The sequence below is a fragment of the Mustela nivalis genome (assembly GCF_964662115.1).
Source record: "Mustela nivalis genome assembly, chromosome: 4".
Taxonomy (NCBI): domain Eukaryota; kingdom Metazoa; phylum Chordata; class Mammalia; order Carnivora; family Mustelidae; genus Mustela; species Mustela nivalis.
The window spans coordinates 63,144,985-63,168,780 of NC_139023.1; the positions used below are offsets into that span (position 1 = coordinate 63,144,985).

At 50.9% G+C, this 23,796-nt stretch overlaps 1 protein-coding gene across 11 annotated transcripts in view; it reads right to left on the reverse strand.

Moving 5' to 3' along the window:
* JAKMIP1 (janus kinase and microtubule interacting protein 1) overlaps nucleotides 1-23,796 on the reverse strand; it is a 127,981-nt gene that overhangs the window by 89,218 nt on the left and 14,967 nt on the right. Inside the window, exons 1-3 of one of the 11 annotated variants that reach the window (XM_082727475.1) lie at nucleotides 20,950-21,079; nucleotides 20,639-20,786; nucleotides 20,123-20,267 (exon numbers count right to left, since the gene is read on the reverse strand). The exons of 4 other annotated variants lie outside the window; for them this stretch is intronic. The gene's annotated coding sequence lies outside the window, so the exon portion shown is untranslated. Of the gene's footprint in view, nucleotides 1-20,122; nucleotides 20,268-20,638; nucleotides 20,787-20,949; nucleotides 21,140-23,796 lie in introns of those variants that run through there. 6 more of the 11 variants (XM_082727473.1, XM_082727474.1, XM_082727469.1 and 3 more) reach the window with 6 other exon arrangements.

A 23,796-nucleotide genomic window follows, 5' to 3' on the forward strand; every position in this document is an offset into this window, starting at 1 on the left:
GTGTCTGAGGGCAATCTGCCTTCTGTCGCGAGCCACACCCATGCACGGCCCCCATGGCCACCTCCCTTGACAACCTAGCTTCCAGGCTTTTTCTTTACAATTACTGACTTTTAAAAAATGTATATACACATTCAGCTTTATTCTAAGCAATAGCATACCCCAAAAAACCAGGTTTCAGGTTATATTTTTATATATTTATATATTTTTCAGATTATATTTTTAGTTATATTTCCTCTAATGCACACCAAGATAAATACAATACAATAAAATGCGTCTGTCCACGTGCCACCTAAGACCTTCTCCTGTACCCACATATCCACACAGCCCATGGAGAAATGACCCCTCCCTGGGGCCCCTTCCAGCTCAGGGAGTCTGGATTCCTTGCCTGACCAGAGTCTAGCCTGATGCCTGCATACAGCAGGGGCTTACTGTCTGCTGAGGAACAGTGATGATTCAAGGCTCAGTCTTCCATCTCTCACTGCCCGGGACCCACTGCCACTGGCGGGAGGCAACCAGCTTCCGTTGTGTCGGGCTGATAAATACCGAGCTTGGACAGGGCTCTGGATGCAGAGGGGGAGGCAGAGCGAACAGGACACCAGGCGGATGCAGAAGAGAAGCAGAGGGATGAATTCACAGAGACTATATTCTGGGGAGCCGCAGCTTAGCCCGCTAAGTTATTTTAATAACTTGGTCGCTTTCACATCAAACTTTTTGCAAGAGAAGCCTTCTGAGATGTCGCATCTGCTTTCCCAGAAGGGATTTACCACAAAGCGTGTAAAGAAAGACTGGTCGCCTTCCAAGTCCCAGTTTCAAGACAAGCTAAATAATTGAAGGGGAAGCCTTCTGTGCCCTTAGCAATTAAGCAAGGAATTTGTCAGATGGCTATGGTCCTTTAAAAAGATAGGGAATGAGTGAAGGTGCATTTCAGCCTAGAAAGAGGCACAACTGAAGATGGAGACACGAAGAAATTTAGGGAGAATTTCAAGAGCCTTGCAATGCTAGGCCCACCTCTGCAGCCCACAGCCATCCTCCTTGCAGTATACCTCACCCCAACACCCCATGCCCAGCCACGACCTTCTGACATCATCCCAAACACACTGCCTGTGCATGTGCCAGCTTATCAGCCAGGACAGCCTTTCCTTTCCACCTGGAAAACTCCTATTCATCCCTCAAAACCCAAGGGATGATGGCCAAATTCCACCATCACCTCCAATGAGGAGAGCACATGGGGGTGGGGACAGGGGGGTAGGGTATTAGAAAAGGCTGAAACCAAGTTCTAAAGAGCTCTCCTACCTAGTCGAATGTGTAAAGGAGGTTATACTTCGTGCCCAAGCAGCGGGATGTCAGTGAGATGATGTGAACGGAGAAACGCGTCCAGACCTGTGCGGTGGGAAGATGCTTCCAGCAGCAGTGTGGGAATCGGGTGGAGATCAAATTCATGACACGAGGTCTGTTTTCCAGTGTCAAGTCGTATATGCTTGGCTACGCATATCCAGAGCTTCTGTCCCCAGAGCGCTGCTGCACCCAGGTTGTGAATGCAGGTGGTGTGCACATCAAACAGTTCTCCCCCTCCCCTCCCAATGTAATTCTCTGCCTACCCTCCCCCTGCAGTGCAACAGCAGCACTCACCATCCCCATGGCTGCTCCCTAGCTGTGCTAGGGGCATAGCTCTGCCCACCAGTGCTGGTCATTTACTCCTTACAATAGCCCTAAAAAGTAGGTGCTATTATTGTCCCATTTCAGGGATGAAAAAATGGTGTGACAAGGCAAGGCACTTGCTCAAAAATGCCCACCTAGTAAGTGAGGTGTGAACCCAGGCAGTCAGGCTCTGGGGCCTGATACAGTGGTTGGGAGAACCACAGTGAATGCTAACCTTGCCCTTAAAAACTCAACCCAAGGATGCCTGTCCAATCTACCCTAAAAAAAAACAAGGAGGAGGGAGGCAACTGTTTAGCTGCTGGGATATTCATGGGTATGTCGTTTACAATAGGAAGATACAAAACCAGCTACCTATTTGATAAATACCCAACAACTAAGTGTATTCTAGAACATTCATACAACAGGATACTATGAAGTCATTAACACCAAAGCTCTATTTGTTACATTCTGGTTTGAAGTCCTCCTGACCCGGGACTTCCTTGTGTGCTCGTGAAAATGAGAATTCCTGAGTCTCACCCTAGAACCAATGAGTGGCAAAGCCTGGAAGGAGGTCCTGGCAGTCAGAATGTAAATTTCTTGCCCACGACTGTTTCTGCATGGAAGAGTATGAGAATGACTGCTGGGGAGGCACATTTATTGCCATGGAGGGGAGGGGGATCCATGAGTTTTGTTCACTGTGGGGTCCTCAGTGCCTAGAACAGTGCCTGGCGCATAGTAGATGCTCAAGAAATCATCTGTGACTGAATGAACCCATCAATCAGCAAACTTCCGAAATGAGTGTGTTTAGTGTGTCTGTATTTCTGAACCGTCCACGTGCTTTGGGGGAGTTGTGATGGCGACCATCTCTTCATCCCCCTGTGCCCACAAAAAGCCAGCCCTAGGACGTTGTCTGCTAGCAAGTTCACAAGGAAGCAGTACACAATTATGCCCCTTTTAACATTTCTGAAATTAAGAATGTGTCTTACAGCCTAACTCTGTCAGTGTTGCTCTTTGTCCCTTTCTTTAGCGGTGCAAAAATAACCACGCATCTCTCAATGGATGGCATCTTAGATTTAATAAAAGACAGTAACTAATGGAGTCCATGATTCTGATTTAAAAAATTAAAATCAGATGCCGACACAGCTAACAGATTGCTGTGTGCTCCTTTTCTTACGATTTGCAAAAATTAGTCCAATGCCATCTGTCCTAAACTTTTGGCTTCCACCCCCAGTAGTTCTGGCCCTCCAGTACTCGGCTCCTGAGAGGTAAATTCAAGATTGGATGCCAATGGCAGGTGCACCTGTCTTCACCTGGATGCTCCTGGCAGCATCGGCTGGAGGGTCTTACGACAACATCTTCCTTGGTGACACAGGATATAGGTTATTCTGCTGGCCTTGGAGGTTCAGTCAGGCACATGGTCTTCCCCAACAGCTGTCAGCCAGTTCCGCTGGGACTTCCTGGCCCTTGGAGAACATGGACCTACCTTCCTGCTGACCCTCGGCAGCCCCCCATTTCCTGTAACCAATCCCATGGCTAGTAAGAGAGTCGAGTGCCCGGCACAAGTCATTCCCACCAGCAAAAGGGGATCTGGGGATGGGAATCTAGTCCATCACCCAGGGTGTTCTGAGAACTGCGTGAGATTCATTTGAAAATTCCCCCCAAAAGCAGCAATTTCTGTACAAGGTAACTAGTGACATTTAGGAAGCAAAAATGTGTGGACACAGAAATCTTCAGACTTTCAGCTAGAACTTCAGCACAGACTTTCCATCACTTACTTTTTGGACTAAAGCCCACCCCTGTCCTAACCTTTCCATGAGCCAGTGGCACAGGCCGTCACAGCAGTGAAGAGACAGGATTTTAAGCCAGAATCCATGACCACTGTCCCCCCCACCCCCTCCATGCTACCTTGGACACACCTCCCAAGCTCTCTGAGCCTCAGCGTCCTTGTGTGTATGCCAGATCTCACTGGGTATGTCTTCACATTTGCTGTGCAAGAGACCCAGCTCTCTGCACAGGAGCAGGCCAGAGCCTTGACTGGTGGGGAGGGGAGCTATTCCCAGTGAAATCTTCAACAGTGCTGGGCTGGCTCAACCTGGCTCCACAGATCATTTTATTCCCCCCAGGCGACAAAGAGAACCAAGCTTGTACAACTCCAGAAGAGTTCTCCGGGCACACTCCCCAGGCTAGTCATAGAGAACACTGCCGTGAGATGGGGCCCCAGCTGTAGGCTGGCTCCATGAACCTTGGCCAGGCCACTCCTGCCCTCTCTGTCTCTTTCCCCTGCCTGGAAAGCAAGAACAGTAAGAATAGGCTACTTCACAGGGACACTGGCAGGACTTCAGACAGACAGTGTTCTATGCACAGTGTGTGCTCTGGGCATCCCAGTGGCCCCCTGCACATTCCAGCTTCCCACCAGTGTTCACAAGTTCAAGCACAAAGCACCTGAAGGCCAAGAACCTTCCAGTGTAGGGACAGCATTTGGGGCGGGGGGTAGTATCTGCCTGCCCACCTGTCCAGAGGGCCAAATGGAAAGTAGGAGTGAGAACATTCTAGAAAGCCTGGGGTAGAGGAGCGATCATCCCGACAAGGTCTTCCAGAACCCTTGGTCCCAGACAGTAGCGGTCATCCTCTGACCAGAAGTCCATCTTTTCAGCTTGAAATGAAATCTGGTTTGAAAACTTAAGGCTGGAAGTGTGTGCCTCTCTCCATAGGGAAAAGAACAACAAAGCTGCTCAACAGATCATTGAGACAGAAGAGAAAGTCCAAAACCAGATCCAAGGGTGGACAGAACTTTAACACACATCAATGGGGACAGACACCAGCTGGTCCACAACCACTGGGTGAAGGACTAGCCATCTGGGAGCCACGAGAACTGGATATCCACTTAGATTCCTGCAGCGAAACAACTTACAGTGGATTGCTAACTGAAATAAACACAAAGAAACCACAAAACAATCTCCGAAACACAAATGGCAAAGGAGGCAGAAAGTCTAAGCAGCTACAGAAGGCTCAGATGTTGAAGTTCTGCAGAGGGAAAACATCATGGCAAGAACATCCGACCACAGGCAGGGAGAAAGTATTTGTCCCATCTCACAGACCACGGGCTAATATCCTTAATGGACTAAGCAGCTTTACAAGTCAAAGTTGTTTGAAGCAACACGCCAATAGAAAAATTGGCATGAATAATGAGAATGTAGTTCCCCAAGGAAGAGAAAGCACAGGGCCAGGGCTCCCAGGAGAAGATGCTCCGCCTCGTCGGTAACCAACGGAATGAGGACCAGAAGGAGAATTCTCACTTATCCCATTAGCAGAGATGTTCCATATTCATTGTTGGCAAGGTTCTGGGAATCTGCTATTCTCATTCACTCTCAGTGGGTACAAATTGGCACGACTTTTTCTGGAGTGCTGTTTGACAATTTCTGTGAAAAATTTAAATATGGATCGCTTTTGCTCCTTAGCTTCACTTTTAGAATCTACCCTAAGGAAATGATCAGACAAGGGCGTGGTCCGGAATGAAAGGAAGAGCACAAAACTGGTTACATCAAGCATGGGGTGCCCAAACTGTGGAGGCTGTGGGAAGATCCTGGCGACACCTGCTGCATGGGAAAAGCCAGTGACAAGCAGTGAGATCCTCTTTCCCAGGGAAAAACCCATATGGATACAGACACCTGTTGACATCACAGCCCTCACGAACAGGGTAAACCAAGAAAGCTATTTCCATGTGGAGGCAGGAGGAAGAGGCTTGGAATTCTTGGAAAGAGAAGGTGGCCTGCTCCTACCAAGGGCAGTAGAGACGGGAGAGGGTGGGTTTGAGACCAAGAAAACAGGGGAAGAAATGAAGATGAGGAGACGCATAAGTCACACATTTGTTCTAAAACACACTGATGGGATCTTCAGGGTCTCCTAAAGCAATGGATAGTGGTTAGATGCTAAAAAACAAACAAACAAAAATACAATTGCTTTCTTTCCTACATACCAGCAGTAAGCAATCCATGCATAAAACTGGAAGGTGAGTCCATTTATAATCAAATTAAAAGAAGCTGATAAAAATTGCACCGAATGTTCAGGAGAGAAAAAATGGTATTTCTTTATTAAGGACACAGAAGAAAACTGAATGGAGGGGTGCCTGGGTGGCTCAGTCAGGTAAGCACAAAGCTGGCTAAATAAAACATGCTGTGCCCAAATCCAGGGTCATGATCCCAGGGTTCTGGAATCAAGCCTCACATGAGGCTCCCTACTCAGCAAGGAGCCTGTTTCTCCCTCTCCCTCTGCCTGCTGCTCCCCCTGCTTGTGCTCTCTCCCCCCCCCCACCATCAAATAAATAAAATATTTTTTCTAAGGTTTTATTTATTTATTTATTTGTCGGAGAGAGCACAAGCAGGCAAAGTGGCAGGCAGAGGCAGAGAGGGAAGCAGGCTCCCCACTGAGCAAGGAGCCCGATGCAGGACTCGATCCCAGGACCCTGGGATCATGACCTGAGCCAAAGGCAGCGGCTTAACCAACTGAGCCACCCAGGCATCCCAAATAATTTTTTTTTAATTGAACTGAACCCAAATTCCCAAATCAACACCTCTTCTTCTCCTTGGCTGTGGATGCCCCCTCCTTCCCACCTTTCCCCAAACTTCCCCACTCTGTCCTCTCTGCAGGAGCACCTCACTATCAGCTTGTCAGTCCCATTAAAACAAAACAGAGCCCTCCCACCCCAATCTCTGTGTCCAATCCCCCCAAACCTCTGCCTCTCTCTGCTTCTTCACAGTCATTCGAGGCTATCTCCATCTGTTGTCTGCATGGCCTCCTTGCCTCCCTGCTGTACGGCTTCAGCTCCTGCAGCTCTGTTGGCCTCCACTCACCTCCCCTGGCCTCCACCTATCCACTCTGACCTCCACTTACCTACTCTGGTCTCTACTCACCTCCCTTGACCTCCATGTTGCCAGATTGAGCGCACCTTCTATAATCTAACTTATTTACCATTAAGTTGACTTGGACCGCACTGAATCCAGCCTTCCTGCCCAGACACTCTCCTCCCTGATGATTATTGTCATAGTCTGTCCATGACATGATGACCCTAGTTGCTCAGGGTCCCTGAACCCATGTGTAGGTATCATGCTGGAGCATCACAGCCCCATTGTCTTAGTCAGTCTAACCCTCTGAGGGGACCCTGATACTGCTGTCACCTTACAAACAGGGAACCCAAGGTACTAAGGGGTCAAGGAACATAACCGCCCCAGGCTTGTCCAACCCTGTCCCATTCTCTTCCCATGATGCAGTGCTACCGCATGGAGGGTGGGAGGGCTCTACGGAAACGGAAGTCATCACAGACACGAGAAGCCCCTACTGGAGGCAGATGCAGCCTCCCCAAGGCTAGGAGTCATCAGGGCATTGTACTCTTTCCAGTGACTGGACACAGCTCCGTTATTTCTGAATGCACAAAGTCAAGGGCTTTCAGCAACAGAACACAAAGTTCCCATTAAAAAGTTTCCTCTGGCTCCCTGGTGGAGTAGCTTTGAGGGCTACAAGTGGAAGCAGAGAGGCTTGTGAGGGTGTTGGCATGCCAGCCAGGCTAGAAGATGCAGCCCCAGACTGGCTGGGTTGGTGATGTATGGTCCTGGGAAGGAAAAGCATGGGCTCTGGTAAGACAGCATCATTGCCATCAAACACTGCTGAGGTCCGCCATCATGGATAACCCCCAACACCCCGAGACCTCACATCCTGTCTTCCTTGGGCACTGCTCCCAGTCACGCTGGCCTCCTGCTGCCCCTCAACCCTGTGGTGCAAAACACCACAGGTCTTTTGCACTTGCTACTTTTCTCCCTGAACCATCCTTCCCCCAAATGCCCACATGATTTCCTCCCTCACTCCCTTCAGGCCTCTCCAGACCTCCCCTCACATAGCTCTAGATCTCAGCACACCTTCCATGTCATACCTCTGTCCATGTAGGTGCCCCTCCCCACTCCCGCCCCTGCAGATAAGCTCTAGGAAGGCAGGGGCGTGGTCTGTTGTGCTCAGTGCCTAGCATGGCTCATGGCACATAGTAGGTCCCCAGGTCATGATTAGCACCTACTGGGTCTGACTCGTTCACATCCTACATGCCCAAGGAGCATCTGCTCTCAACACCCCATGTGTGAGTGGGGGGTGGGTCCCTCCCTGGGTCCCTCCCAGCTTCCGTGAAGACATCAGTCCAGTGGGGAAGATCACTAGGGAGAGAGAGGACATCAGAGTTCTGACAGGGAATCCCACAGTCCTGTGGGGGCCCAGGCTTCAGGGAGGGTCCCGGAGAAAGTGGCCCTGAGCTACCTGAGAGTTAGCACTCATGAGAGCCAGCCAGGATGGGGATCAGGGCATGGGGGTGGGGGTCTTCAATCAGAGCACAGGGTTAAGGCCCATAGGAGTAAGGAAGGCGGTTCCTTGGAGGAACTCTGTGCATTTCTCTGGATTTCCCCAGTCATTCAGTGGGAGGACACTCACTGACCACCCCCCTTCCTCTGTGTATAGCCCCACAGGTACTGGGAAGCTAGTGTCCATACCAGCTCATGCCACCCTCAAGTGGCTGGAGCAGACATTAGTCAAACACACCTATGACTGGGCAGATGGTGGACCCCAGACAGGGGCTCTGAGAGAAAGGAAACTGGCCCATGAGAAGGTCAAACTGTCCCAGACACAGAGGTCCCCAGACATTTCTTTTTTTAAGATTTACTTATTTGTTTGAGAGAGAGAGAGTGCATGTCAGGGGGAGGAGCAGAAAGAGAGAATCCTTAAGCAGACTCCCCGCTGAGCACAGAGATATGGGGCTCGGTCCCAGGACACTGAGCCGAAATCAACAGTCTGCTGCTCAACCAACTGAGGCAGCCAAACGCTCCTTCCCAAAGACTTTGAGCAAGAAATGATGCCAAGGGGGACTTCTGAAGGAGAAAGTGCTGACCCGATGAAAAGGAATGGAACATTCCAGGTAGGGGAGCTGGTGTACCAGGGGGAAGCAAGGTGCCCAGGTGGTCAGGGGATGGTCAAGAAGAATCACTGGGAAGACTTGGAGATGCACAGGACACAGGTGCCCAAGGGACAGACTGCATTGGGGTGCCCCTCACATCACATTTGCACAGTGGGGCACACGACACCTCACTGACAGAATGGAGGGTTTGCACGGGCAGAACGCTCATGCAGGCTTAGCCATGTCTGGGATGGAACAGGCTGGAGTCATGTGGGATGCTAAGAGCTCAGTGGGGTTTGAGGGAGGGGGGGGTGCCAGGGGGTGGGGGAGCAAGCTCAATAGGGGGTTCGTGAGGGACACTACCCAATTCAGACCTTGTCTTACCGGAGGACGACAGGAACCTGTGCCAGCCACGGGTCCGACAAGTGATGTGAGGAAGCCGTGGGAAGGCCCACCAAGGCGGGGGCCAGGCCAGGCCACTAGGGGCCAGGACACAGCCCAGTGCCAGAGCCAAGCCTGCTCTGCCTCATCAGGTCAGCTGGGGCCTGGGAAACTCCATGTCCACATGAGCCTGACCCTGGCCCCCCTGGTGAGGCCCCCGTGGAGCCGAGCAGCAGGGGTGGGGGAAGACAGATGTCTTCATTCTTCAACATGATCCAAATGAGGCTTTACATTTTTTTGTTTTTGTTTTTGTTTTTTGTTTTTTGTTTTAATTCCCAGAACGTAGCTGCAATCTCACTTCACAGAACAGGCTGACTTGCACAAGGCAGTCATGGCAGTGACTGCTATCTTGTCCATCTCTTCCTGTCCATCAACTCTTCTCCAGCCACGGCCACCTGCTAGGGATTCAGCATGACCACGTCATCCACATCCCCCTTGTAAAGGGCGGAGGAAACTGGCTCAGAGGGGCAGACTGACTTGCCCAAGGTCACCCAGCCAGGGGTTAGGTGTGGGACCTGAATGTGTCTGATTCCAAAGCCTGTGTCCTGAGTCATCAGCACTGCTCACGACCTGACAGCCAGCTGATGCAGTCAGGGAGGAGTTCAAGGAGGGGGTCTGGGACTGTACAAGGGCTGTGGAGCCACTGGGAGTTGAGGGACAGCCTTGCAAAAGCCTGCGCAGGCCTTCTGCACCTGCAAGCTGTGCACTGCTGTGCCCTCCCACCAGCAGCAAAGCAGGCATATCCATCCCAGCCAGCCAGGTCCAGCGGGCTTCCCAAGAAACCCCAGCTTGACTGCATGAGGCCACAGCCTGGGACATGAGAGAGACTGAAACATTCAGCTCTGCTGCTTCCCGATCACATCCAGATTCAGGCTCTTTAAATGGAAAGACACAGTCATACTCCTGAGAGCTGGAGGCCTGTGATCTGCAGGGTTCAGAGGCCGGGGTTCCCAGGAGGCAGACTGCCATTAGCTTGCCGTGGCTGCTTTAACAAATAACAGGCTTGGGGAGCCCCTACCCCGTTTTCACGTGGCCTTCCCCTCCATGGGTCACATTTCCTGCCTCACTCTCATAAGGACACTTGTCGTTGGATTTAGGACCCCCCCACCTAAGTCAAAATAAGTTCCTCCCCTCAAAATTCTTATTCACATCCTTTGCCATGTAAGGTAATGGTCCCAGGTTCCCAGAATCAGGACGTGCACATTTCTCTTGAAGATCACCATTCTGTCCTGGACAGATGCCACAGGTGGAAGCTAGCCTAGATGCCAGGTCTGCTGAGCAGCTGGGGGTGGGAGGGTGGGGCGGTGCTGCAGCCCTGCCTCTGAACAGCAGCGCAGCCTGGAGGCTCAAAGCTCAGGCTCCCCACCACTCACCACGCTGTGGCCTTGGACCAGTTTCTTAACCTCTCTGTACCTAAGTTTCCTTGTCTGCAATAACAGTTTCTGCTCCTCAAGGTCAAAGTGCCTGGAGCCTGGCCCACGGGAGGCACTCAGTGACCGCTGCTGTTTTTAGCAGTCTCAGAATCCGTCTTACTCCAAACCCACTCCTCCTCCTCCTCTCTGGGGCCCTGGGCTATGCAAAGAGCTGCCCTCCAGTCAACCATTCAGGCCCGAGCCCTGCAAATCTACCTACCTGATCCCCACCTCTCTCCCTCTTACACCCAACAGGCCCCCAGTCCTGCCAGGACTAGCTTCTCCTTGTCTCTCTGTCCCCACTGTCCTGCGCTGGCCTGGACGAGCCAAGCCCTCTGTCTCTGCACCCACCTCCCCCCTCCACCTTCTCATCTTCCACCAGCTCCTACTTCCTCAGAGCTGATAAGACTCTGATCACGACTAAGGGCAACAGTCCCCCAGTTTATAGCTGTTATGGCAGGTTAGTAAATGAATATAGACAGCACAAAGAAGAGGGAGATACAACCCACAGGAAGGGAGAAATGTACCCAGTAAAGAGTCTACCTCCAGAATAAAAAACCCTTAATTCGATAACAAAAAGACAAACAAGTTCATTTTCACATCAGCAGAGGAAAACTCCAGGTGGCCAATAGACACTTGAAAAAATGCTCAACATCACTCACCATCAGGAATATGCAAATCCAGACCACAATGAGACATCACCTCACACCTGCCAAAGCAGCTAAAAATCAACAACACAGGAAACAACAGGTGCGGGCGAGGCTGCGGAGAAAGGGGAACACTCCTCCTCTGTTGGCAGGAATGCAAACTGGTACAGCCACTCTGGAGAACAGTATGGAGGGTCCTCAAAAGTTGGAAATAGAACTAAAGTATGATCCAGCAATCCTACTAGTGGGTATTTACCCAAAGAAAACAAAACACTATGAAATCTGGGGTGTCCTTCTTGGCCACTGGTGAATAATAACCATCATTCCTCAGATTTCCCCAGCCAGCAGATGATCAGAATCACATCAGCAGTTCTCAGACTGCCAGTATCAGAACCCCAGGGGTTCTGGGAAGCTCATGGAGGCCCAGATATTGCAGGTCCCAGAGATTCTCCCCCTGCTGACATTTGAAAGCTGCTGCCTTCAATCCGTGGCAATCCATGGTAGCTGGACAGATGCACATACTCCTTTTGAGAGGGACTCCTGGGTGTCGGGCACTGTGCTACTCTATTTCTCAAGCAATTCCTTGGAGCAAATTGTTTCTTTCTCCCCTTTCACAGAGAAGAGAGTGCTCGAGAGAGGGGAGTGGAGCTGCCAAAGTTCCCACGGCCTAGCAAGGGAGAAGCAGAAGCAGAGTTTCCATGTAGGTCTCTGAACGCAAAGTGCCTTGCCCGTCACGGTCAGGAAGGGGACACTCCAGACAAGAAGCCGTTCCCCAGGGCCTACGTCTGGCGGCCCAGGGAGCTGTGAAGGGTCAGCTCTCGGCTCAAGAGCTGCTGCCCACCAGGAACATCAAGAGAATTTATTCTTCGTGCCACTGCCTGCCTCCCCCCAGGCTACCAACCCAGAACTCTCAATGGGGCGGACTGACTTACTGTCCTACTATCCCCTCTCCAGATACCTAGGCACCCACAGTAGAGGAAACAGCTCTGGAGCAGCAGGTCTCAACCTCGACTGCATGAAAGAATCATCTGGAAACTGAGAATTCCCAATGCAGAGGCTCTGCTCAGTCCCACCGACTCAGGATTCCAAAGTGCAGTCCAAGTCTTGGTGGTTTCTAAGTCAATTCCAGCATACAGCCAAAGCAGAAAGTTCTGGATCAGGGCCCTGTGGGCTCCATTGTGATGCCATGTTGCTGGCAGGCCACTGAGTAACAAGATCAGAGTCCCCTGAGCTTGGGTCCACGGTGACCTGGCCACTGAGGACAGAAGTGGTGGCAGCTTAGGGCAGCGGTTCTCAACCTTACTGTGCCTGACAACAACTCTACAGGTGCCTCAAATTTCCCTGAACTGGCCCCTCCCCAGCAATGTGGGTCAAAGAGGCTGGGGTCCCTGAACGTGCAATTCCAACAGGTGCCCGGGTGAAAGAATGCTCAGTGCCAGGATCACCCTTGGGTAACCCCGGTTGAGTGTTCAAAAGCTAGTCTATCAGGCTTTGAGTCCTCCTCTAGCAGGCCCTGGGTGGCCCTGTGACTCAGGTCTCACCTGCAAAATGGGCCATGGTGGTTCAAAACCATAGGTTGTTGTGAGGGAACAAAAGATGTGGAAAGCTAAAGTGATAAGAGAAAAGAATGCCTACTACATGCCTGGAATTTCCAGGTTCAATGCTGTTGCCACTTTCACCACCATCCCTGTGTCCACAATCATTGCCACCATCACCACCACCATCACTACCACGACCACCACCACCATCACCAGCATCACCATCACCTTCACCATCATCACCACCACTATCACCATCATTGCCACGATCACCACCATCACCGTTGCCACCATTGCCACCACCATCATCACCATCCTAACCACCACCATCACCACTACCACCATCATGACCATCACCATCACCAGCATCATCACCATCACAATCAACACCACCATCACCACCACCATCACCACTACCATTGCCACCATCGTCACCACCAACATCACCACCATCACCAACACCATCTCCACCATCATCACTATCACTATCACCATCACCACCACTACTACTACCTTCACCACTACCATCATATCATCATCACCATCACCACCAGCGCCATCACTAGATATTCACAATACAGTTCCAGCAGCAAAGAATGCCTGTTTAGGTGCAAAGGCAGATGAGAAGCTAGGAGAGAGAAGGCCAGGGAGCCAGCTGTCACATAACTTGCTTCAGTTTGCTTCAGTATTTGTTCAGACCCTAATGCCAATGGCATAAGTAAAAAACAGTGACCAGTGTGGGAAGATGGAAGAGGAATCTTCACATGTCCTGGATACCTGTGATTCAACCTCAAAAATCACCTAGGCCAGATGTGCCCTGAAGGCATGACTATGCACCTCCCATCTCCAAACTCCACCGCCCTCCCCAGGGCCTGGCACAGAATCAGGGGAGCCAAAAAAGCCACCTTTCCACTCCATTTATGCCTTCACTCCATGGGGAAAGTGCTGGATTTGAAACTGGTGAAGTGCATATTTTTGCAAAGCTATACAGACATATAATAGCTAAGCATTATTGATATTTACATTAATAACATCTAACACAAAAGCAGAACTTCTCTCACTTCTCCACAGTTTCCCCAATGATACTGACCATTCTCCCAGAAGGCAGGCCACAGGGCACCATGTGGTAATTCTCAGCCCTGCTCACACCCTGGGATGTAAGCCTTGGAAACCACGGTCCTGTGCTCTAAAGTCTACAATCCTACCATCAGACCAGTGGGCCCCTCCAGCCTGAAATGGGTGGTGAGCCCAGGACAGCTACTCAGAGCAAGGGACCTTTTCTCGACACTGCCTGAGCATGCTGGCTGAGAATCTCACCACGCAATTCTCCATGCCCTCTCAACTTCCCACTTCTTCAAGCTGGCCCTGGCCCCATCGTTGGCATCTGTCAGATGAGCTGCAGATAACATTAATAGATCCCAGCTGCAGAAAACATTGCCTCCAGTGAGGAAGGAGTCAGGATCACAGAAGATAAAAAGAACCAGGCCAGGTTCGCGTCTGAATCCTGAGCTGCTCCAGCCCTGGCCTGGGCCTCTTCCTATCACCACCAAGACCCCCAGAAAATCAAGCTGTACTGATTCCTGGGGAGAAGAAAGAACCCAGCCCTGGCCCAGCCCTTGGGGAGCTCATGGCCACCCACCCCATCAGCCCAACCCACATAGGGTATTAGTGTCAGGAAAGAATCAACCAGGGTATGGGAGCCCCAAGGAGAGAGTGTCCACATTCCCTAATGTGACATTCTGTCCCCAGACACCCAGGCCCTGGCACTCTCTTCCCCCAGGGCCAGGAGGAGCATTCGGAATGAGAAAGTTCCTCCTACCTGCAAGGCTCTGCGCTCAAGGCTTTCTCACTCAGGATGCCTTCTGTGCCCATTTGTTCCCTCCACTAACACTGACTGTGCATCTCCTGCACTCCCAGCTCAAGTACAGACCATGAAACAGTAACAGCTGGCCTTGTGTTACCCAAGACCTGGCAGGAGAGGCGGCTTGGATTTGGATGACTGCAAAGGATGAGGTCAGCATAGAGAGCCTGGGGGACTTCCTGGAGGAGATGATCCCCCAAGCTGCATCTTCAAGGAGAAGTCGGAAGTTAGCTAACCAGAATAACAAAGGATAAAAATGATAAGACATCAGACCTTACCGGATGACCGTGCGTGTTTGTATGTGTTCTAGAGGGTTCCACGTACCACTGGCTACCCCCAGAGGGGATGGAGAAAATGAGGGGCTCCTATTTTCCATATTCTCTTCTCTGTTTAAGTAATTACAACAACAAATACTGCCTCAGCCATTTTAGAAGGCAATAAAATTTTGAGAAAAACTTAAAAGAAGGTAGGAATGAAAAGTTGAAGGAAAATTAATCCTAAAGCAAAGATTCTAAAAATCTAACGATTTCCCTATAGAGAGGGGAATACATTTTGCCACGATTTCAAAACTGGACCCCAAGCGGCCACTCAGAATTGAACTCTGGGGTAAGCAGTTCTCCCTGTGTCAAATGGACAGAGACGAGGATGGGGCGGGGAACACGGGGCCAACAGGTGGACCCCGAGATCCTCGAGTCACCTCCCCAGTCAGCAGCACTTTTTTCAAAAGTTTTATTTTTGCACAGTTGCTAAACTATAGAAAAAGTCCTAGAATAGTACAATGAAGACTTTACACCATCATCTAGACTCAACTGATTTTTCACATTTTTCCATATCTGCTTTATCTACCAATAAAGAAGAACACGTTTCTAGTTTTGTCAACAATTTGAAAGTGAACTACAGACGTCACAGCATCTCACCGTAAATGCTGTGGCTTTTATCTCTTTAGACCAAGGATGTTGTGAAATCACAACACCATTAGCAAAGCCAGGAAATTTTACCATTGATACATTTCATATTCAAATGTCAGTTGCCACAATAACATCTCTGTAGCAAATGATGATTTTTCTTGACCCAAGCCTCAGAGCACTTGTTACAAGAAACTATTTACAGGACGCAGCCATGTCTCTGTCGGAGAAACACTGGACCACCAGCAAACTTCTCTGAATTAATCAGGTAGAAAAGTAAAATATAATGATAAATCAGGAAATAAACATCATCAGGTAAAGAAGCATCTTTGACACGAGGGCAGAGCAGCTGGGAGGGACTCTGGCCCAGAGAGAGAGGATTAGAGATCTTCACCTCATGCCAGCCCTGGTCCTTAGCTCCTGGTCTAAGAAAACACAAGCCACATGCCCTCAAGCCTGACTGAGGAGTTCCCGCTATCCTTGGGAGCTGGCAGTGAGGGGGACCAGTCAGGCCACGATGCAGAAAAGCAGGGGCACCAAGGCTCACATCCCTCAACCTACTGAGTCACTCTTGGAGAAGCCACAAAGCTGCTGTGGGCCTCAGTTTCCCCTCCCTGAGGGCCCTGGTAGCAGTTACAGTGGGTGCCCGAGCCTACCCACAGGCTCACTTGAGAAAGGGCTCCTGGGAATGGGAATGTAAAGCCCTAGCCCCTTCTGGCCTAAACCCTTGTCTCCATTCTGACCCCTTGGCACTCCCAGCTGGACCAGGACACCCATCTCCCTGCTGAGAACCAGTTTCTTCTGCCTCCCTCCACAATGTGCTCCCCACTGGCCACCCCCCTTCAACCCTTTCCCACCCCATGAGGTTCTTCCACTCACCCCCTCACCCACGGTCACCTTGAGCCACACAGAGTTCTCATTCAGGGTCCCTTAATCCTGGACCTGAATGGGGCCCTTCGTCATCTGTTCCCCACTTCCCCTTACCACCGATCCACTCCAACTCTCCTCACCCATCCAAACAACCATCTGAGAGCAGCAACCATGGCAGGCAGATGAATTCTCTAGGGGACCGCTGAGGTCACGGAGGTTCGGAGAGGTTGAAGAACTTGCCCAAGGTCACTCAGCTCAAGAGTGACAGAAGCAGGGCACAAGTGAGTAATCTCCCTTCCTTCTACATAAAAAGCAAAACATTTTATTCGTGCTGCCTCTGGACAAGGCTGGAAAGAACACTGACAGTGGTTGGAAGGGTGGTGGGAATACAAGTGAGTGCCGTTTTCTTGTTCTTTTTGCAAGACGTTCATCACTTTCGTACAGTTTTATGCTCACAGTGGGAAACTATTAATGACTAGAAATCAGCAGATATTAGTGATGATCCCACAAGCATTTCACATTGCAGATACATTATGTACTGATGATAAAGATAAAGCTGGTTGTCCGATTTCAGCTGAGGACTCAGACGATGGGGCTGCCACCAGGCGGGATTTCCCACACGGCTCTGTCCAGGCAGATGCACACCACCTTACACTGCACCTGCCCACCCCTGCCCTGTGCCAGCCAACTCTTGGCTGTCTCTGAACCTGGAGAAGACTTTAGGTTCAAGGCTCAGACTTCTTGTCTCCAGTTAAAGCAAGAGATGCTCCACAGCTCCCTTTAGAGAGGTTAAAAGGATAAGCATGTATTTATTTACTTAATGCTCATGTTGAATCCCGCCAAGATCCCTGTCTTCTTCATCCATGTAAGAGATAGTAATACTGATATCCACGGGGCCACAACTGACATTCCTAACAGTGGTGAGGTACCCTGCTCCACAAACAATAAACAGCATCCTTACCATTTCTTGAGAACCTATTAAGTGCCAGATACTTTCCCAAGCACTAAAGATACAGAGATAATCAAGGCAGTTCTGCCCTCAGGTCAATGGAGGTCTAGTGGAAGGAAGGAAGGAATGTAAATCTCTAAAGAGCTTGAACTTGACCTTAAGCACACCAGGGAGCCATGGAGAGGTTTCTGCCAGGGGACACCTGTACATTTCAGACCAGTTGCTCAGGGTCCACACAGAGGACTTTCTGGAGGGTGCCCCCTGGGGTTAGAGACAGCGCTGAAGCTGTATCCTCATCTGGTGAGGGGAGAAGAGGCCAGAGGCAAGCCACAGATAAGAACATTTTAGGAGGTAAAGCCACACAGGACTTAGAGCCCAAGTACAGGGGACAGGGAAGAATTCCTAAAGCTTGAGTTAAGCTGCATTGTACATTTTGATCTATTTTTTAATCTCTCCAAACAGTCACCAAGTTCCTTATCACTCCTAGCTGCTGGGCTGTTTTACTGCAGGAACAAAGAGAAGCACTGTGCCTCGTCACCCTGACCCACTCAACGGGGCAGTGGGGCTGAGGAAATTAAGGGCTGCAAGAGAATACCTCCGCATTTACAAATGAGGAAACAGAGGTTCTCGGAGGGGGACTGATGGGCCTAAGCTTCCACTGAACATGCAAGACCAAGAATCTGAACACAGATCTGTCAGGTCCCAGGGTTTGCTTTGCGATATCCCCTACAGGCCCAATCTCTTAGCAGCATCCACAGCTCCGGGGCCCAAAGGAGTTAGAGCCTTTCAAAATGGTGGGCAAGGCACAGTCTTTGCTGTCATGAATGGAGACCCCCGCCTGGACACCCACTAGCACCCTGAAGCCACAAAGGGATCTTGGAAAGGGAGAGGGTGTCAGTGGTCAGACACCAGGCTCCCTAAAGGGAAAAATATTTAGCAAACAATGATATAGAGAAGTAGTGAGCTCCAGACTTGGAAGGGACATGGTAAGAGGCCATCTGGAGCCACTTCCCCATTGTACAGATGGGACGGAAGCTAAGGGAAGGTGTCTAATCCAAATGCACACAGGACAGCAGCACTGGAACCCCGACTCTTCCTACCCTGGTGTTGTACTCAGCTTAGTGAAGGTTCATACGCCACAGCATCGCCTGCTCCAGGAAGCCCTCCATGATCGCCAAGATTCCTGCCCTGAAGGCCCGGGACTCCCCAGAAAGCCTGTCAGTCAGATCCAGTGTGGAGTCCTGGATCCCTCCCTTACTGCCTGTAGGACCTACACCAAGTCATGTCACCTGAGCCGAGGCTGTCCTGCCTCCTGAGGCTGTGGCACAGATTCAGTGAATTAAGGCAACCCCTTTCCCGGACTGAAACGCGGACTGACCCAGGACACCATAATGGCTGCATCCCTCCAACATCAAGGCCACCACCCCTTCGGCGTCCTGGGAAGCACGTGACTCGGATCGTGCCTCCAAGCTTCTTGCACTGGAGGCCGGCCCTCTCCTCCCACCCCTGCCAGGCCTCCCCATGCCAAGGCAAGTCGGCTAGGCCCTGGGCGCCGAAGCCACACCTGCACAGCCTACATCCACTTCCGGGCACACCCACTTCCCCGGCAGTCACGCTGACCCCTCCCCTTCCGTTTTCTGACCCCGCCCCCTTCCAGGGATGCCTGCACTACCACCGAGGATCCCATAGATCCTCACCTTCAGAACGCACCGTGGTGTTGAAAAGCAGGCCGGGTTACCAAGTTGGTACAGTGCGACCCTGGCAAAATATGAAATTTGCGCACAAATGTGTGGGAAGAAAAAAGGCCAGAGGGTGCTTCTCAAACATGTTTTGCTTTTTTCATGCAATGAAGTCTTGCAGCGCGGGGCTGGGCTCCACACGGAGCTACTGCTCCTGGGAGGATAGGCTGCCCTCTCTGAACGTGCCCGCAACGCCCTGCTGTGTGTGGGTGAGGCCGTGAGGCCCCACGGCGCCCCTACTCTGGCCGCTACACGGCTCCACCACCCCCGCCACCTCCGAGGGCCTGGTTTCCTCCCAGCTCCTTCATGGTGCTTGAGAGGAAAATAAAGCACCCACGTGGGGCGGGAGGAGGCGGGGGTGGGGGGACTCGGAAGAGGCAACAGCTCAGAGGCCGACTGCCTGCACTAGGACAGGAAGCCCAGCCCAGCCGTGGCGCCCCCATCCTCTACAGCCTGCTCCTTGGCATCCCAGAGACCCTTCCAGGTGCCATCAACGGAACAATGTTGCAAAGCCACAAACCCACAGGAAACCAGGCCTCTCTCGCCCTCAGACACAGGCATCTCCTCTGCGGACAGTGACCCTGCCCCTTCTGCCAGGCAGAGAACAAAGGCAATGAAGGGGCCCAAGGGCAGCCCCAAGTCAGGCTCCTGCCCCCAGACCCAAAAGCAGCAGTCAAAGCAAGAGTTGCCATTTCTAAGATGCGGCTCTATGCTGGGCAATCTCACTCCACCCTCAAAACCTGTAAAACACCGTGTCATCCCCACTTGACAGATAAGGAACACCTTTGGAAGAGTGAAGTCACTTGTGCGATGTTCACAGCATCTCAGGGGCAGAGTCAGGACTCGAACCCAAGTCTGTCTGACTCTAAGGCCACTTCCCAGCTGCCCAAGGAACTGTGTCTGTTTGTTTTCTATCCTCGGGACTTAGCATTCCAGGCACACTCCTGGAAGGCACCCATGCATGTTTTTAGGGAGGAACAGCCAGGCTAACGGTGCCATCGCCGCCCCCCCCCCGAACAAAGCATATTGAGAGCAATTCAATATCGCTGTATTAGCCTCAACACTTCCATCAAGCTATGGTTTCAAAATATCCCAGTTGATGAAGAGCTTCCAATATCAACAAAAAAACCACCTGCTTCAATTTCCCACCAAACACTCCCACAAACACAAACAATTTCTGATAAAATGTCTACTCACATTCAAAACGCACATTGCAAAATCCCCATCAAATAGAGGGTTGAGAGCCGTTATCAACATTCACAAGAACATGAGGAAACTTCTTGCAGAACATCCTGTGCCGCTGGAGTTTTTGTTAGTCCTTCGCTGTAAAATCTTACAGATGCTGAAAGGGAGGAAAAATCTGAGGTGGGGACAAGCCACGGGAACTAATACCTGAGCTGCAAGAGAAGCAAAGCATCCTGGGTTGCCTGGGTTGTCCTCTCCCATCAGACACAATGCAATATAACTCAAACAACATGCACCAAGTAATAATAACCACAGTCCACACACATACCACCATTCCTGGGTGCTACAAACTGTTCCAAACTAGTAATAATTATCTATCACTCCACATTCCTAAAACATGGGTATTATTAGAGTCATCATTTTAGGGTCCCAGCCGGAAGAGGTAGGTAACTTGGCCAAGGGGACCCAGCTTGCAAATACGGAGGTGAGGGTGAGCAGGCAGTCTGGCTCCAGTGTCCATGTCCTTACCTGCTGTGCTATGTAACTCCCAGCAACAGGTGTTACAGGAGGACCCGAGTGTAGAGCCCCAAGTGTGGCCTGGACACTGCCTTATCCAAAGGGAGGTCAAATAAGTACACTTCTTGAGCACCGAGCTAAGTCCGGCTGTTGTGCACACCTGGGGGGAGAAGAGTGCCAGCCCCTGGGCAGCCACCAGGCATCACGTGCTTTACACACATAATCCCAGTGCTCACAAGGTCCCGGAGAGACACGTGTGATTCTCATCTTATGGAGACAAAATGTCAGCTTAAAGTGAGTAAAGGATTTGCTCAAGTCCCTACCTTTGCTCTTTCAACTGCTACTTGCTGGCTCTTGGCAAACTCTCTGGTCCTCTTTAATGATGTACAAAGTCCCCTGAAGGAGTCCCATAAAAGGCCCCAGGTGTCAGGTTGTTTCTGTCCCGCCTCTGCTGAAATGAGTCACCAGGCTGACAAGTAATCACACGGCCAGGAACAGGCAGGGGCAGCCAGTGACTCTCAAGCAAACTTCGTTTGCGGTTTCCACATCCTTTCTACACCAGCCACTCAACGTGGTGTGCAATGCCTGGGGCACTCTTCGACAGACACCAACCAAGCACCTGCTGTGTGCACAAAGCTGGTGGGGCACACGGAGCCTATGTCCTCGCTCCTCTCAATAAGGTGACTCTAGAAATGACAGGGGTAGGGTGGGGCTGGGTCAGGTAGGGAGAGACCAGGTCCTCCAAGAGGAACATAGTTACAGAGCTGGGTTGCTTGGCCTGAGATGTCCTTACTGCCAGGATACTCCCTGCCGGGTTAGTACCAAATGAGCCAGGAAGGAAGATGGTCAACAATGATCTTATCAGGTGTAGACATTTGTTGGCCCCAGGCTGGGCACAGAAGCCTCAAATATGACTCCCTCGTGGGTCCTGAGTTGCAGCTGATGAGCAAGAAAGACAATGAAAGAGGACAGCCCCACAATGTGGTCAGGGCTGTGACAGAAAGATGTGCAGGGCCCGGCGGAGGTGGGGGGCAGAGAGGGGGCAGGGAAGCACCCAAGGAGATGAGCCTGAAGCCATCTGGAGAGGTAGCAGAAAGGCACTGCTAGGACTAGGGCACAGAAGCCCAGAGTCAGGAGGAAGAAAGTGGGTCTGGGAAGTTCAAGAAGGCACAGGGTGGATCAGGGAGGGGTCAGTGTCACCCACAGAATGTTTGTGCCCCCTCCCAAATTCCTATGTTGAAACCCAAATCCCTGGTGTGATGGTATTTGGAGATTAGGTCTTTGGGGGAGTGATTAGAGTGAGATGAGGTAGGGGCCTCAAGGTGGGGTCAGTGCCCTCATAAGACACAAGGGAGCTTGCTTTCTCCCTCTTCTGCACCCTCATGAACACACAGTAAGAAGGCAGGAAGAGAGCTCACATCAAAATTGACTGGCAGCCTGACCTTGGACTTCCCAGCCTCCAGAACAATGAGAAATACACTTCCAGTGCCCCCGCTTCCTGTCTATGGTGTTTTGGGGATGGCAGCCTGGGTGAGGACAGTCGGTAAAAGCAAGAGCATCAGGAGAGGCCACATATTTGATGACAAGGATTGTATGCTTCATCCCGGGCCCGGGGGAACCCGTTATGCAGAGGAGAGACAAAGCCAGGAGTAATTTCAGGAAAAGATCACCCTTTTTGGTATGACTGCTGTTTTCCCCAAACACCCAATAATTCAAGAGCCATTATGCAGAAGGAATGGGCAGTCGGGACCTGCAGCCCTCCTGGGAGGACATGGGGTCTGTCCAGAGACTCAAGGTGAGGCAAGGGCTGGCCCTCATGGGCTTCCTCCCATGCAGCTCAGCTCTGTCAGTGATGGTCCTGGAGGCTCTGCCATCCCAAGTCCCAGGACTGTGCAACATGGGACACTTGGGAATTTGAGATCCTGCAATGAACCACACATGGTACTGAGGGGTAGGTGACAACAACATAGGCACAGGTGCCTATGAGAAGATGGTGGCCAGTGTCTAAAACAAAGCAGAACCATCAGCACATCAGAGGGCTGGGAGGTGACCGAGGGCCTGGACTGCATACCCCATCCCATGGAGCCTTGGTGCTCCCTGAAGATGCTTGCAGGCCAGGGGTCTACAGCAACAAATGTTTGATTCTATCTTTTCATGTATAGTCACTTTAAACTACAAAGACAGCATACAAGTTCAAATGAGCTACACACCAAATGTTAACCCTTTGCAGACCCCACTGCATGGACCTGAGCTGCCAGGTGAATACCCAGCCTCTCCCATCACCCCCCAGTACAGAGCGTCCTGAGATCGCAAGCCAAGTGACCAAACAAACCCTTACCAATTCCAAGCGTGGTATGTAAGGATTCTCAAAACACAGACTATTTCCACAACCACAACAAAATCCTGGAAGGCTGAGGATGTCATTGTTGTTAAGACCACAACTACCACCCTCAATTTTTCATTTCAGAAGTTATATTCATCAAAGTGACCTCACTATCCTCATGTACTGACCTTAGAGTAAGTATTATAAGTTTAAGGTCAGAAAAAGACATGCAATAATAAACCATCATTTCCCTGTTTTGTGTATTTGGGTATATTATGGTAGAGCTGTTAAATTTAAAAGGATTTTTTTCATTTTACAATGTGCAAACAAATCCAGAGAGAGGTAAGGCTATTGCATTGTTTAATGATTACCTATGATCATCATCCTTGCTCAGTGCATTTCAAGAGAGCAGATAAAGTGCCCAGCACCCAGCAGACACTCCCACCCTGGGGAAGAAGGACCAATGCAAGGCATTACAGCAGCAGGTGGGCAGGACATGAATCTGAGCCTGGGACTCCTGGCTCAGGCTGGTGTTCACACTCTGCCACTTTCCCTCTTTCCTAGAAATGAGATTAGAGCCCACATCCATCACAAAGAGGGAGAGAGCACAGAAAAGCAAGGCCAGGACAGCTTTCTTCCACAGGAAACCATTAGAAGCCAAGCCCCTTCACCTTGAGCACCAGCTTGAAATGCGTGCACACTGGACAGAGAGCTGCCTTCTAGGAAATGCCCTTAGGAAGCAAGGGTTTCCACATTCAGCTACAGATTCAGTGGGATGGCAGGGGTGATTTCTGCCCACTGGAGGGAATCAGTCAGTTGTCAACCATCTCAGTGACGACCCAATAGA